At 60.2% G+C, this 16,319-nt stretch overlaps 1 protein-coding gene across 8 annotated transcripts in view; it reads left to right on the top strand.

Annotated features, from left to right (window-relative positions):
- The window catches only part of EXOC2 (exocyst complex component 2), a 142,754-nt gene extending 131,764 nt beyond the window's left edge, over nucleotides 1–10,990 (top strand). For 5 of the 8 annotated variants that reach the window (XR_004313309.1, XR_004313310.1, XR_004313304.1 and 2 more), the window contains 3 exons: nucleotides 1,893–2,110; nucleotides 2,414–7,454; nucleotides 7,598–8,214. The gene's annotated coding sequence lies outside the window, so the exon portion shown is untranslated. Of the gene's footprint in view, nucleotides 1–1,892; nucleotides 2,111–2,413; nucleotides 7,455–7,597; nucleotides 8,215–8,516 lie in introns of those variants that run through there. The other 3 variants (XR_004313306.1, XR_004313305.1, XR_004313307.1) reach the window with 3 other exon arrangements.
- Nucleotides 10,991–16,319: the final 5,329 nt, after the last annotated feature.

Here is a 16,319-nt window from a genome sequence, read left to right as displayed (position 1 = left end):
GACAAAGACGGGTAACTATCCTCAGTCCTGAAGGAAGTCACCTGTCCAGAATTCTGTGCCAAGTCAAAGGATCTCTCGAAAGTGAGGGGGTCGAGTGCAGATGTTTTCAGATAAACTGAAGCTGAGACCATTAATTTCCAGCCGAGACTGAGAGGCCTCACAGCAGACCTGCACTGCAAAAAAAAAGCCGAAGGAAGCTTTTCAATCAAAACATGATACCAGGTGGAAACTGTTACCTGCACGTGCACAGAGGAGCACTGGAAATTGTAAAAATGGGACTATCTCAGAAGTTTTTCTTACTTTTAACTTTTTTAAACGGCTGTCTACACCGTTGTGGGGTTTACAAATGTAGAAGTGAGACTTGTGACGAGAGCCCGAAGGAGAGAAGGGAGCTGTGTGGCAAGTCCTGGCTCCCGGCGCCTGGGACTGAAGGGGGCAGGCGCTGCGTCAGAGGCTGTCACCCCCGGAACTGGTGGGCACCCTGCTGGAATGCGGCTCCGGCCCGGCTCCCCCAGGTCGTCCGCCTGTCTCCCCCGAGCCCTTGGGGGTCACTCTTGGCTGGTCTTTCTTTTGTGCCCACATGCGTTCTACTAGCGGATATTGTTCATGTGCCTTAAAATCAGGTCCAGAATCTGCCCTGCTGGACCTTGGACTCTGCAGGCGCCTCTTGGCCACCCGGCCTCCACGTGCAGCCCTAGTGACCCCTCTCCGGGGGGGGCTCAGGGCCCTCCTGGCTCCCTGCTGCACCTCACGCCTATCACCAGAGCTGCCCCTCTGATGTCACCCCAGCTCGTCCAGTCCCTTCCTCCATCTGGAGCTTTCCTGCGGGGCCAGTCTCTCCTCCTCCTCCTCTGGGAGCAGGCTGCACCTGAGCGCACCTGCCTGGTTCCCCTGGGGGCGGGCGCCCCTTGGTCGCTCATTGAGTGCTGGTTGGACACAGTCACTGAGACTTAGGGGCCCGGTTCCCTCACTATAGAGTGAGCCGCTCATCAGATTCCAGGTTCCTCTTTAAACACGAGTCTCTAGAAACGCAGCATGTTGGTCGGCAAGGGCCATGGGCACTGAGTCCAGGGGGCGGCTCAGACACAGGAGGTTTAAGGCCACTCAGTCCGGAGGCCAGAATCCGAGACCCGGGTGCGAGCAGGGCTGCCTCTCCCAAGGCCACCCTCCTGGGCACGCGGCCGCCGTCTCCTCCCCATGGGGACCTTTGTCCGCGTCCCCATGTCATCCTGGATCGGGGCCCAGCCTGGAGACCCCGTTTTACGTTGATCACCTCTCAAGGCCCGGCTCCAGACACAGCCGCGCTCTGAGGTTCTGGGGTTCAAGCTGCAGCAGACACATTGGGTGCAGTTCTGCCCACGACAGAGGTGACCCTGCGGCCCAGGGTGGGCCTGCGAGGCCACCGGAGGGCACTGGTGCCGGGCCCCCGGGGCAAGGCCTCAAGGCCGTGGCCCAGGAGAGGCGCGGCTTTGAGAACAACATTGAAGTGATGGCAGGCGGTTTCAAGATCGCTGTGCAGCCCTTCCGACTCTGTTCATTAGAGATTTTCCAGTAAGCCTCCTTGTGAAAATGGGTTTTCTTTTTTCTCCCATCGCTTGCTGCCCGATCACAGCCCCCACGGGGAGGAGCCCGGGCTCAGCCCCGACGCGGGGCTGGCAAGCAGGCCTGCTGTCATCCGCAGGCTCTTTCCTCTGGTCTGTTGTCTTTCGCTCCAGTTTAGATACAGGCACGAACTCGGTATGTGACTTCAGAGGCAGCGTGGTCTCCAGGGCTGCCTTCCAGGGAGAGGAGGCCGGCCCCACCCCAGCCGTGGTGCTGGGACTGCGGCCCTGCTCGCCCCGTGTTGCAGAAACCGTCACCCGTCACCAGCATAGTCACCCTTCTCCCTGCAGCCCCTCCCCGCAGAGAAGGAGCTGTCACCTCTGGACCACGGAGCTGGCTTCCAGCCAAACTGCCGACGTCACTGAGAGTCCGCAGGACAGCAGTGCTCCAGCGATCCCCGAGCCGGCACACCTGCTGTGTGCAGAGCGACCCCGGGCCAAGCTGCCCACCCCGCGGAGGAGACAGGGCCCTGGGTTTCCATCCCTGCAACGGCCCAGAGAGCCGGGCGGTGAGGCCCCCTCCCTGGCGGGCGCCGTGGGTTTCCCCAGCGCCTCCCGGGGCTGCCACAGCCCCCCGCCTGTGTTCCACTGGGGGCTTCTTGTTTCTTGTAAAAGACGAGGTTAGAGTAACCTCGACGCCCTATTCCCTTCTCTCGTAAACACAGCAGGGAAATGCCAGTGACACAGGCCGTCCTGAAACCACTTGTTTTGAGCTGCAGTGGAAACAGCACTTCCTTCCCCTGAGTCAGGCCGGTGCCGCGCACAGCTGCCTGACGCAGCCAGACACGGCTCCATCACTGTTTCCACTGCAGGGCTCGTGTTCCCGGGAGCCGTCAGCCGTGGGTGGTCGTGTGTGTGTGTGTCCTGTGCTGTCCCAGAGATCCAGTGGGTCACTGAGCAGGTTGGAGGGGGTGGGAACAGATGCCCCCAGCTCCACCGCCCAGGATGTCGGGCGTGACACCTCGGTCCTCGGTCCACGGTCCCCGGCCCACGCCAGCACAACCACGGGGCCGGGGTGGGGCAGCAGTGGCATCGGGGCCCCCGAGCCTCCCTGTCGTTGTCACTGGAACTGGCGCGCCCTCATGTCCTGCTGTTCAGCTCTCTCCCCCCAGAGCCTTCCAGATGCTGCAGCCAGAACAGCCCCCCCGCCACCAGCCCCACTCCAGCCCCCCTGCTGCCGAGAACAGAACTGGCTGCCGCCAGGGCACCCTCCGCTCGTGCCCCCTTCCTGCCCGCGAGGCGCCAGCTCTCCTTCCTCCCGAATGACATCTGCTCCTGGGGCCAGGGCGGCCAAGGGCTAGGGTGGGCAGGCGGAGGCCCCGAGAAGGCCGTGGCTCTGGCCAGGCGGGCGGCCGGGCCTGGGAATCAGATGGGGAAGGGTTTGGAAGCCCAGGCCCAGAGCCTGAATGTGCAGGTCCGGGAGTCAGGGAAGCGAGAATTGCCATCTGGGGCGGGAGTTAAGGGATGAGTTCCAGGTATTTCCACGAAAGCTATGATTCAGCTCCAAGCCCACAGAGACCCTCCAGAGGCCCAGGTGACCCCAGTGTCCTCATGCCCCCAGCACCTGGGTCCCCCCTTGAGGGGTAGCCTTGCTGAGGACCACGGCCCAGGCCCCCGGATCCCTGGACCCACATCGGGGCCTGTCCGCTCCTGGGAGCCCCGAGGGCCTGCGGCCCCTGGGAGCCCCGCCCGAGTCTCGGGCCCCGCTGCCGGCCGGACCTCGTCAGGGGCAAGATGTGTCCAGCCCACCGTGGCCGTCTTCCCTCCGGTCCCTCCCATGGGTTCCCGTGACGGCTTCTGGAAAGGCCCAGCCCGGGCTCCTGGGTGAGGCCGTCCGCGCCTCACGCCATGTGTCCCAGCAGCGCCGCAGCACCAGCCTTGAAACCACGGAAACCAGGGACCTGGCTGTTTGTTCACAGTGATTCGTATGAAACCCTAACGTACCATCCAAACTCTGAAAAATCAGAAAGAGAACAAAACAATCACCACTGTCACCTGAAGAGGAAAAACCAGGGCCTCGCACAGCCGCCCGCAGGCCCGGCTTTTCCATCTCTCTGGGCGACGCAGCCCCACTCTCTCTGGAGCCGCCCCTCGTTTCCTCTCACGGGCGTTGTGGTTTCGTCTTTGATTTCAGGTTCATTCACGTTCATTCAGCGCAGCGCTGTCACGGGGATTCCCACGTGCCCACCTCTGGGCCTCAGCGCGGCCTCCGGGCTGCCCGCCCCAGGCTGGGCCGAGAGGCAGGAGGCCGGGGAGCCACGGTCCAAAGCGAGCGCCCTTGGGTGGCCGGCGAATGGATGGAGCCAGAGGAGGCCCAGCGGGTGGGCCCAGTGTGGGGGGCAGAGCTCAGGCCCCCAGGGACACACGCGCCTTAGCAGGAGGCGAGGGCCAGGCCTTCCAGGAAAAGGCAGAGAAGGCAGAGGTGAACGGAGGGAGGGGCCCGGGCAGGAGCAGACCCGCCCTGGTCGCGAAGGCAGCAGTGCAGCTGGGTAGCTGGGGGCCATGTCCCAGCCGAGGGGTCAACTGAGTCCCGGGGATTGAAAGTGTAGGAAAAAAGAGCTTTGGTGGCAGAATGGGAAGCCCTCCCTGACGGTCAGAACCGTGAGAGGAGGGGGGTCCTGGGTGAGCAAGACAGTGGGGCTCGGGTGAGGGCCAGCCCCCCTGCCGCTGCCTGTGGCCCCGCAGCCCCTGCCCGACGAGGGCTCCCCACTGCCGCGGCCCCTCCCCCACCACCAGCTGAGCGTGTCTCCCCCAGCCCCTCGTAAACATCCTTTCACTCACGCTGATTTATAAAATGCAAGACAGGTGCTAAAAATGAAGTTAGCAGCACTTACGGGTGAGTTTGTACCTGCTTCATCCCAACAGCGGCGCGCTGCCCGGCCGGCTTCTCCCGATGCTGCGAGTCCGCTGCTCACAGACTCACCGGCCGCTTGACAGCAGGTGGCCCCGCCACCAACTCCTTTTGTGTTGTTCTTCAACATGTAAGTTTGAAAGGTTATAGACTTGAAAAGCAGTTGCTTACGTAGAATAAAGAATTCCCATGTTTCCGCCACCCGGCTCCCCGAGTGGAGGCTACGCTTGCCTGCTTCTCTGCCCTGCCCCCGTCTGCCTGTCGGTCCCTCTCTGTTTCTCGCTCTCTCTGCACAGTGTTTCCCTGAGCTGTTTCAGATGTGGTACCCCCTCCCAACAAGCTCTCACGTGTCCCCTGCGGTCACAGACCCAGGCACTCTCTGCGGGGCCAGGCACAGTTGTCCGCCCAGAGAGTCAACAGCACGTCCTCCAGTTGGCTCTCCAGACGACAGTCCGACGTCACCAGTTACAGCGTCCTTGATAGACGTTCAAGGACACCTGGCGTGTTGTCTCTGGCACAGGGTGGGGTTGGGGCCCCGCTGGATGTTGGGTGGGGTCCCCTCTGCTCCAAGAAGCCCTGACACCTCACCTGCAGGTCGTTTTTCTAGTGAAGTGTCCTTTCCCCCGTGACCCCATCTGTGTCTTGTCCTGTATGCAGACATGTTCTCTGGTGCAGGCATTCAGCCCAGACAGACCACCCCACCTCCCAGGAGACCCCAGAGGTGCAGGCAACCAGGCCCTCCGGCTCCCAGGAGGCCACTACTGGTCTTTGCTGACGTGAGGCACAGAGACGGCCTGCCCTCCGCGTCTGGTCACGGCTGCTGGGAGGCGTCCGTGCAGGCAGGGCTGCAGGAGAAAGGGTGGGGCAATTGGGCACCATCTTCACGGCCTCTGCTGTGGAGGGAGCATGTCCCCCGAGTTCGTGTGCTGTGTGGTGTGGTGTCAGGTGGGGCCTCTGGGAGTGATGAGGTCGGGGTGGGGCCCCTGCGACGGGACGAGCGTCCTCAGGAGAAGCTCTTTGGAGGGGACATATGAGGGCACAGTGAGAGGACAGCATCTCCAGACCAGGATGAGAGACCGGACACCAGCCTGGCCAGAACCCTGACCAGCACCCTGACCTTGGCCTGGCCTTCAGAAATGTGGGGACAAATGTCAGTGTCTAAGCCGGCCGGTCTGCGGTGTTTGTTACAGTGGCCGGGATGGACCGAGACGCTCTGACCAGGAAACAGAGAAGGGCCACCCCTGCAGGTCGGGGCACAGAGCTGGCCGCAGAGGTGGAGCTGGGAGAGACCAGTGTGGAAGGGGCATTTCGCAGGCTGGGCAACGGAGTGGGAGCCGAGCTGCCCGAGGGCCTCAGGTGGGACCCCACAAGTGGGCTCCGGCTTTACACCCTTCGCCCAGTAACAGACCTGCCCACGGCGACCGAGCGAGGGTCTGCTATGTCCCCAGATGCCGACGCCGAGCTAAGAACGGTGGGCGTATGTCTAGAGGGAACACAGGGCGGGGCGCAGAGCGAGGAGGTGGGGGCCCTGGACCCCCTACCCTGTAGGCAGTGTCCCCACGTGTGGCCGCTTGGGGTATCTGCAGGGGCACCTGGGATCAGGAGCCACAGGTCGTGGGGAGGCTGTGGGCAGGTCCCACTGCAGCAGCTCCAGGAAGGGCTGGTTCACGGGCAGTGTCTCTACGTGTGGACGGCAACAGTGGAGATGGTCCTGCACCTTTGGGGACGGCCTGGACCTTGGCTGTGAGGGGTCCTGCCTGGGGCAGGTACAGTGGGGTCCACCCGCAGGCCCCCACTCAGTCTGCTTTCCAGCTGCTGGTGGTGCAGGGAACAGAGTTTCCATGGAGCGATTTCTACCGGCTTCCGCACTGACCCCGTCACGTTGCCCTTTGGAGATGGGCACCTGCCCCAGGGAGGCACCCGGGGGGATCAGGGTCACCTGCTGCCCTCCCCCCACCTTCCCCCACCTCACCCCAACATTCGCAAACAGGGTGTGATGAAGGCTAGCCCATTTGTAGAGGCCAGCCTCCTGGAGTCTGGAGGGGCAGAAGGGCCTGAGAGGCCAGGTGGCATGTCCAGAGGTGGACGCAGTGCAGACAGAGAATGAAGAACACCCTGGGTGCAAAGATAGACCTGGGGCTTTGACAAATCTTCCTCCCCCAGGTAGCACTCCCAACCTTTCACCCCGGAGAGAGTTCTAGAACATGGCTAACCCTGCCCAAAGCTTCCCCACCTACTTGAATGTAGGTGCCAGGGAAGGGCACTTGGCCGCCTGACGGGAGGTGGGGGGACATCGAGCCTGTGTTGCCCCTTTGTCCTCACTGCCCCTGTGGCTGGTGGACTCCCGGGAACTAGGGAACGCTTGCCACCACGTACGTCCTTGGGCTCCTGGGCACACGGGCCAAGCCTGGGTCTTCGTGGCCTTTGTGGTCACGTGGTGGAGGGAGGCAAGGAGTGAGCCTGGGCAGGGACTGGAAATGCCCCCTTCCCTCGGACAGTCCACCACCCGTGGGAAGGGCAGTGATGTGTACACGGACACACAAGGGAACCAGCTCCTCCTGTCTGCCGAGGACCCCCGTAAGTCCAGGAGCCACCCTCCTGAGCCCAGGGCAGCCAGGAGGGTTGTTGCCCCTCGGAGACTCCCGAGAGTGGCGCGTCTGGCTCGGTGGGCATTGCGGGGAGGCCACCTGCGCTCCCCCTAAAACCACCCTCATGGTCTCAGCCTCCATGCTGAGGTGGAAAATGGTATGTGCTGCCAAGGCCGGCACGGTCTGCAGCCTGTGAGGCCAGGAGCTGGGGAGGGGTCGGGCGCCCGCGGGGGCCGCAGGGTGGAACCCGGGTCCCAGGACCATCACGGCCTCTGGAGGAGGAGGCCCGATCCACCCGCAAGCCACGCAGCACACTGCAGGCCCTCTGAGACTGTCCACCTGGAGGGGACACGTGTCACCTCCCCTCACATCTCCTCCATCCAAGCAAGGGGCGTGACTGTGCTCACCTGCAGAGTAAGTGGGGAGCGGATGGGGGGCGGGGGGACGGACCGCGGGGTGATGCCAAGGCCTCTGAACCACAGACCGCAATGGGCCTGAAGCCCCACCTGGGGACACGGGCCCACAACCGCCTGCCCAGTCTCGTCCCACTGGTCCAGGGCGTCCTCCCTGACAGCCAGGTGTGGAGCACAGACGAGCAGCCCCGCAGGAGGCCTGTGTCTGGTCTCTGTCGGGGAGGAGGCTGCACCAGCTGGACGCTGGAGAGGAGCCGGGATCTGCACGCTCAGGGGACCGCGCCAGGTTCTGGGGCACAAGTGAGTGACGGCAGTGTGTTCTGGGCTGAAAAGTGCTGGACAAGGGCCAGCACTCCTTGCTGCCACGTCCAGGTCGCAGGCTGCAGAGCTCGCTAGCAGGGCACGTGCCCCCGTGCGCCGGCCTGTCTGGAGGAGCCGCTGCGAACCCGTTTCCACGACGGCTCTGTGACCACCCCGACCCCGGGGCCACAGGGCTCACCTGGGAAATTAAAGTTCCTGTGTTTTCTAAGGTTGTGTGATGTTCTTTGGGGCCTTTTTCTTTTAATGAACGTGCACAGGAATCTAATTTTCAGTGCAGCTCGAACAGTGGGATGTATTTGGTGCATTTGTATCGGGAAATACTGAGGGTTTTCCTGGTGAACCCAGGTGACTGTAAACAACACAGGCTCATAGATGTTTGGTACAGTTCTTAATTGATTTGCGCAAGATGTTTGTGTTAAATAAAAAGTTTTCTAAGCATATGTGCTTTAAAACTAATTTATTTCTTGGTGTCTTGCCTGGGACTTTTTCCAAAATAATCCTAGGGTGGGGGTAGCGGAAGGGTCACAGACGAGCAAGACTGGCCGCCAGTCAGGAGCTGCTGGAGCTGCCATGAGTGCACGGCGGGGCTTGGAATGCAATGGGTGGTTTAAAAGCCGCTTTATTTACCCTTTGAGCAGACAAGGTCATTTAAGGTATCAGAGCAATTCCTGGAGCTGCTCTCAATAACAAAATGAGGTCAAATGCTATGGAACTAAGAAGAGTTTTTGCATTTTTTTTACAGTTGGTGAAAAATTCAAAGCCAGCGAGCTGAGTGGGACCCGCAGGCTGTGGTCTGCAGACCCTGCTGAGGTGGAGACATGTCTGAGACAAAAAGGAAGGCGAGAGGCCCCCGGTGGGCACAGCAGCCCCATTCTGGGGGCCCAATCTGATCAGACATGAAATTCCAGTTTCCATGAGTGGAGTTTAGTGGGGCCATGATCATGGGATTCTTGCTGTCTGCCCTCCGACGCCCTCCCAACCCGGTGGAGCCGGGAAGTTTGCAACACAGATGGACGGACTATTCTCGGTTTTCCCTTTAGGCCGCAGGGCCAAAGACGTCTACCATCTAGAACGTCTCAGAGAACGTCTGCCGCGCCCCGAGCTCCGAGTCCTGTGTGTGTGTGGATTCCAGCTCCCCCCTCCTGGAGCTGTGTCGAGCAGGCGACAAGTTAACTGCTGCAAACAACAGCTACTTGCATGTCGCTTTGGTTATCGTCCTCAAAACAGTCTGAATCCATGTCGGCGCGTCCCTTTATTGGATGTTCCTAGATCTGCCTCCTTGCAGAAAGTGCCCCCAGAACCTAAAAACCTGGTCTGCCCCAGGTGTGCGGACTCCCCACCTCCCACCGGATTCAGGCAGCACCTGGTCTCCCTGGCTGTCCTGATGCCGCGGGCAGAGGACTCGGCCACGGCCCTGCCCGGACCCTGGGATGCAGGGCGGGCTCTGCCCAGGGTGTCTGTGTTCCTCACTGCCGCCTGCCAAAGTGCCTGCCTCAAAACTCGACCAAGGACACACCCTTGAAGGCGCCCGCCCCCGAACAGGCCGGAGGGCGTGTGGCCTGTCCTCCCTCCCTGCTCACATTCCTCTCATTACCCATGAACTCCACTCAGTTAAAACTGCCTGTCTCCAACATGAAGAAAATTCAGTCCTGGGGTGCTGTGGTCTGAATGCCCCAAACTCGTGTGCTGAAACCCTAACCCCAAGGTAATGGTACGAGGGGGCTTCACCTCATGGGGTTGGTGACGCCTCGCCCCTTCTGTCCACCCTGTGGGAGACACAGCAAGACGACTGCCCACAAGCTGGGAAGGGGCTCCCAGACACCACGTCTGCTGACACACGGTTGTGGGCTTCAGCCCCCAGAACCAAAGCCCCGGGAGCTGGCTACAGAGGCCCAGGCTGACTGAGACGGCGGGAGGGCGGGAGTGTGAAATGGTGCAGCCGTGTGGAAAACAGCAGACAGGCTCCTCAAAAAATTAAACGCAGAACTACCATGTGGCCCAGCAATTCCACATCTGGGTACAAGCCCAAAGGACATGAAAGCAGGGTCTCAAAGAGATACCTGTAACCCCACGGTCGTAGCACATCCGTGCACAGTGGCGAAGAGGTGGAAGCCACCCAGCGTCCACCCACGAAGGCTCGGTGGATGAGCAGTGCGGCCCACCACTCAGGCTTGGAGAGGAAGGCAGTGCTGACGCCTGCGCCAGCGCGGGTGACTGCGAGGACGAGACGTTCAGGAGACGGGCCCTTGCAGAGGACAGGCTGCGGGACAGACCATGGGAGTCCACTCACGTCAGGCCCGGAATCATTGGCTCCACCAGCTGGGCTGTGGCTCCAGGGGCCAGGGGGGCCCGTGTTTAATGGGGACAGTCTCGGTTTCAGAGATGAGACCTTGGTGATGGTTGAACTGCCGTGTGAACGAACTGAAGGCCTGAGCTGCGCCCCAGAAAGTGGTCGGTGGGCACGTCTCACGTTCTGTGCATGAAGCCCAGTCAGAGCCAGCGCCCGCTTCCTGGCCGCCTTCCCCGGGCAGGACGTAACACACTCTCCTGAGTTTTCTCAATAGCTGCCGATGAGACTGATTTGGGGAGAGAGCCAAGTATTACTCAGGGTCCAGTCAACACAGTCTTGAGTTCAGAGTCACACGCAGCAGTGACCCGGAGCGACTCGGAGGCCCTCACGAGCGGCCATCGGGCAGCGTCCCTGAGGCCGGCAGCCTCCCGGCGGGGGCCTCTGGGGCCAGCACCCTGCCCCCGCCGCCTCCCAAGCCGGCACGTCGGCTGTGGTGCCTCATGAAGGAAGGCTGCTTTCGTTTCTCTTCATGACACAAAGTTAATCTTAATCAAAAACAAATGAGGCCGCTTGAGGGCAAACGCCCTTGTGCATCGGCTTGTGCCGGCGACTAAGGCCAAGGCTTTGGGGGAAACGCACAGCGCTTCCAGTGGCTGGATAGCTGTGCTTGACCGGGCGTCCCCCCCCCCCGCCGTGCACGCTGACCGTCGAGCCTGCGGAGTGGGAGGGGAGTCACTGCCCCGGGACCACGCGTCTTGGCGTGCCTCCGCGGCCCCGCGCACTGGGGGTCTCACGGACGAGCCCCCAGCGTAGAGGACCGACCGCACAGCACCAAAGGGCCAGCGTGGACTGAACATCCTCCATTTAGAAGCCCCTTGGCCGGTTCTGCAATTAAAGCATTTCTCATTCCACTTATGAAACATTCATTCTGAGTGTGTGTGGTCTGAGGTGCTGTGCAAACAGCCCATCTGAGGTGAGCTACCTCTGCCCACGGGGTGCGATCTCCAGGGCTCTGCCATTTCCCCCTTCCTGGGAGAGGCAGAGCCGGGCAGCTTCCAAGCCCAGCTCCCCTGCCCCGAGCTCCTCTTTCCGCACATCTTCACGAACCCTCAGTCCACCCTGAACTGCTGGCAGGTCTCTGGGGATGCAGAACAAACAGGACACAGCCCACAGCCCCGGCCACCCCGGGGCCCAGAGAGAGGAGAGGGCGTTGACTGCCCAGGGCCCCCGGCACCTTCTAACCACGGGCTCCCACCAAGTCTCGGGGGCCTGGCGGGTGGGCAGCCAAGGAATGGAGTGAGTGCAGGATTTTGGCTTTTCTGTGCTGAGGGTGCCTGGTGGGGGCTGTGGAAGGTTTCCAGGGCCCTAGAATTTTGAAACTTTGTCCAGCAAGAGAGAAACTCCATGGGAAGAGCCAGGGCCGTGAGAATTTGGTGGCAGACACAGGAACAGCACCAGGGGCGCACTTCGGGGCGCCTGCCCTCCGCCCACTCCCCGCCTCCTTCCTCACCCCACGCCGCCCGCACCACGCACCGGTGGTCACCACCCCAGCACGCGGACGTCCGGGCCCAGCGCTGGGCCCAGCAAAAGTGGCCTCTGGCCTCAGCTTCCACGTTTACGGAAAAGCGAACAAACTGCCTGACGCCGCAGGTGCCTTCCCACTTCGCCCCCTGTGGCTTCCAGGTGCCCCGACTCGGCCCCCTTCCCTCCTGACCCTACAGCGCAGGGGCTCGGCAGAAGCTGTTGGCAATGTCAGCGGCTCTCTTTTGTTTTCCCTCTTGAAATTTAGGTCGGCGTTTCTAGGAATGTTATCTATTAGAAGAACAGAATTCTATGACATTCTTCCAAAGGGAAAATGAATTTCCCGAGATTAGAAGCCGCCAGAAATATGTACTTCTGATGTAGTTTAATAGAAAAAAATGTACACTCAGTAAAACTCACTCTTTAAAAAATTTTGATTGAGTTACAGTCAGTTTACAGCGTTGTGTCAATTCCTGGTGCACAGCACCAGCTTCCAGTCACACGTGAACCCACATACATTTGTTCTCATCGTTTTCACCGTGAGCTGCCACAGGGTCTTGTGTTTACCTCCCTGTGCTGTACAGGATAATCTGGTTTCTCTGTTCTACACGTGCCTGCCGGGATCTATAAACCTCGATCTCCCAGTCTGTCCCTTCCCACCCACCTCCCCTCTGGCAACCACAAGCTTGTTTTCTATGCCCGTGAGCCTGTTTCTGGTTTACATTTACGCTCATTCGTCTGCTCCGTCTCCTCCTTCTCCTTCTCCTCCACATGTGAGCGACCTTATGTGGTGTTTTTCTTTCTCTGTTGGCTTACTTCACTTAGAATGACATTCTCCAGGGACATCGATGTTTCTACAAATGGCATTATGTTGTTTTTTATGGCTGAGTATTATTCCTTTGTATAAATACACCACAGCTTCTTTATCCAGTCATCTGTCGATGGACATTTAGTTGCTTCCATGTCTTGGCTGTTGTAAACAGTGCTGCTGTGAACATCGGGGTGCAGGTGTCATCCTGAAGTAGGGCTCCTTCTGGACACATGCCCAGGAGCGGGACTGCTGGGTCATAGAGCAAGTCTGTTTTCAGTCTTTTGAGGAATCCCCATACTGTTAAAAGTCACTCTTTCTGACGTGCAGTTCTCAAGCGTCACTTGCCCAAACTCCCTCGTCCTCGCCCCGACATCCGCTGATCTGTTCTCTGTCCTGATCATTTTTTGACTTTTCCAGGATGTCCCATAAGTGGAATCATATAAGAGGTCGCTTTTGAGTCTGGCCTCTTTCACTTAAAAAAAATGCGTTTAAGATGAATTTATGTTTATGTGACGGTAAGTTTTCCCTTTTTTGGTTCGACACCTGGTAGTGGGATAGTTCGGACACGGGGTGGTATCTGCTCGACTTTGTAAGAAACGGCCAAGGAGGTTTGCAGACTGGCCTTTGCACCTGCTCCTCGCCCTCTCCCCCACGACAGACGCGAGTGTGGGGCGGTCTGCGTCCTTGTCAGCGTGTCTGTCGTCAGGTTTTTCTTTCTCATCTTAGCCGTTCTCACAGGCGTACAGACCTCGTTGCAGTTTGTTTGAAGTTCTCGGATGACCAGTGGTGTCGAACATCTTTCCAGGTGGTTGCTGGCCGTCCGTACACCTTCTTCGGTGGAGGTTTCTTTGCCAGTGAAGGCCCGCCTGCCCCCACCTGTCGCGTCTCCGAGACTCGGCCGCGGTGCTGAGCTTGGCGGGTGTGACGTCCATGGGTGTGTTTGCGCACTTGCTGCTCACGTGACAATCTGCAAACAGCACAGCTGCAATGAAGATGGAATATTCCTGGAAGCCCCGGTGGAAAGGAACATCGCCGTCAGTTTTAAACTCTGTCTTCGAGCCGCCGCTTCCCAGGGGCTCCATGGCAGGACGGTCGTGTGTCCGAGCTCTGGCCCCTCGGGCCTTCCTCCTGCAGACTGTCCGTGGATGGGCTGGGCGAAAAAGTAACCCCTGTGGACGGTGTGGCCGCACCAACCACCTCTCTTTGGGTCTCTGTTCCTGCTCCCGCGGGAAGGCTGGAGGCAGCGAGGCTCCCAGGCCCCCTCCTCCTCTGCCGAGATGTTCGTTGTAGCTTGTTCAGAAAGACTCGTGTGACGTGGACGGTGGGGCGGCGCTCCCTGGGGCCAGGCCGTCCGTGCATTTGCCTAGTGAGCAGGGCAGGAGGGCTAAGCCAGGACGTGGAAGCCTGAGGCCCCAGTGCTGGAAGACAGCCCCCTCGAGCCCTGTGCTGGGGTCCAGGCCACGGTATTGGGAGCAGCATGTGTTTCAAGGCTGCTCTTGGCGGCAGTGACGCTGGAGTGAAGAAGGCCATTGCTTCCCGGTGGATGTGTTGCCCCAGGAGAGTCGTGAGACCAACTGGGTGTCCCGTGTGGCCCCATGGTGCACATGGGCCCCGGCTCCTCCATGGCCGAGTCAGCGTCGGCTGCATCCACCTCCCCGCAGCCAGCTGGTCCCCATTCCTGTCCTTATTCTGTCTGTTTGTCATCCTTGTCCTCTGCCTCCCCACGCTTCTGTCTTCTCGTTATTGGACTTGGTTTGACTCACCTTTCAGTCTAGTAATTGGTCTGTGTTGGCCTCCCCCGTGGACGGACGGTGAAGGAGGGCTGCTGTGCACTGTTGTGCAGGTTGTCCACTGCACAACACTAGGGGCGCTGTACCCCTCCCAGTCTCATGTCTGTGTTTGTAAATATACATATACATTATATTTGTACATTTATCAGTACCACATCCTGGTTGCTGGCAAAAAAAAGGCTGTAAGAAAGAGGTACCTGTGCTAATTTGCACAAACTTCCCATCAGGCTAGGGATGGTGCTGATTGTAACCACCTGGGGCACTGACACTGTCTTCTTTTTAGGGAACAGCCTTTACCTTTCCGGGCAGCTTTAGGTCTGCAGAACACTTGCACAGGGAGCACAGAGTTCCCATGTGCGGCCCCCACCCCGTCCCCCTGGGAACCGTGTCTCTGCAAGCATCAAGCCCCGTACCCAAGCCCGCCCAGGACCTGGGAGGGCTCCAGTAACGTCGTCTTAGGAACTTGACTTGAAGTACTTGGCTGATACTCTGAGGAATGGCCAAATTTCCCAGAACCCTGCAGGGAGCCTCACCCAGCAAGAACGCCAGTCCCAGTGAGGGAGCAGTGAGCGCAGTGGACAGGACCAGAGGGCCCTTGCCCGAGGCCTTGCCCCAGGGCGCCAGGGGCCACCAAGGCCACACCTGTCGTACGGACGGGGCCCCGGGCTCGCAGCCCCAGATCCTAGCTGCCGTCTGCCGCCGAGGCCCCCACAGAACCCCTCCCTGCGCCTCAGTCTCCACGTCCAGAAAAGTGGGTGGACGTCCGGGACGGTGCCTGAGCTCCAGCTCGAGTTCATATTTGAAAGCCAAAGGGACATGTGTGCTTCTGGTCACATGTGACCAGAAGGGTCACAGGGGGGTGTGGTGCAAGCACACCCGTGCCCTCAGAAGATTACTGTCTCAGGACGGGAGCGGATGGTTCCAGCCACGGTTCCTTCAGCCCGAAGGGACGCGGCCGTGCTACCCGCCACGCGCAGGACCCTTGTGGGCCAGGGCTTTTGGCTGGAGAGAGCCAGCTGGCTTTGCTTCTCAGCGACTCGTGCACTTCACTTCTTTCCCGTGGCTTATTCCATCAACAGAGGACTTGGTGTGACCCCTTCCCTGTGATTTGCAGATAACATCTCTCCACTAAATGTAGAATGCTGCCTTTGTCAATGCGTTTTACAGGCAAGCCCTGTCTTGTGTGGAAACTAAACAAGAAATAGGAATTACTAACAAGGACATAACAGTGGTGTGGGTATGCAGCTGAATCGAAGGTGTCTACATTTGGAGAATAACATCACTGGAATGAAGACGCAGAGAACAAATTACATCCGCAGCAGCACCCCGCCTGGTCCCAGACGCACAACTTCCGAAACAGCGCCTCCCCCCCACAGCCCTGGGCACCTTGCTTCAGCCACTTGGTGGAAACATGGTCTCCAGAGACAGCAAAGCGTGACCCCTCCTGGTGCTGCAGGGCTCAGCTTGCACCTGGAGAAGCTGCATGACTGCAGCGACCCAGGGACAGAACGTGGCACCGAGGACAGAGCCCAGCTTGTCCACTGCGTCCGCACAGCCGCTCGAAGGTGTGAGGCCTGTCTTGGGGTCGAGGACTGGCGTCTGAGACAGTCGGTCCCTTAGAAAGCCAGGCTGCTCCCCTGGGCGCTCGCTACCACGCGCCTTCCTGGCCTGGGTGACGTGCAGGAGGCGGGAAAGTCTCGGAACCTGGAAGCCTGCTGCTGACTAGGGAGATGGGGCCTGGACCGTGTCCCCTGAACTTTCTCCTCACCTGCTCCGACCTCCCCGCCCGCTCAGCTTGCACTGCCAGATCGGGGAGGAGGGGCTTGTCCGGACAGGAGGGCTGTCCTGAGGAGAAGGGCTGTGACCTGCTCTGTTGAGCGGAGGGCCTCACCTCTGAGGTCACCAGGGGCCATCCCTCCTGCTGGCTGACCCTCCCCGGGGCCCTGCAGGTGGAGGTCAGCCTCTTGGGGGGCTGGGCCTGGGTCCTGTGGGCCCTTCTCTCAGGGTGGCCCGTGCCCAGGGCCCTGCAGCCACCAACTCATCCTGGCGACCCCCCACCACGAGGGACCGCAGTGACAGGCAAGAGGAAGCCCACTTAGGAAAGAAATCTGGATGCGCTCTGGGCCGAGCCCT

The sequence above is a fragment of the Camelus ferus genome, chromosome 20, assembly GCF_009834535.1.
Source record: "Camelus ferus isolate YT-003-E chromosome 20, BCGSAC_Cfer_1.0, whole genome shotgun sequence".
Classification (NCBI taxonomy): domain Eukaryota; kingdom Metazoa; phylum Chordata; class Mammalia; order Artiodactyla; family Camelidae; genus Camelus; species Camelus ferus.
This window is presented reverse-complemented; position numbering and strand designations above follow the sequence as displayed.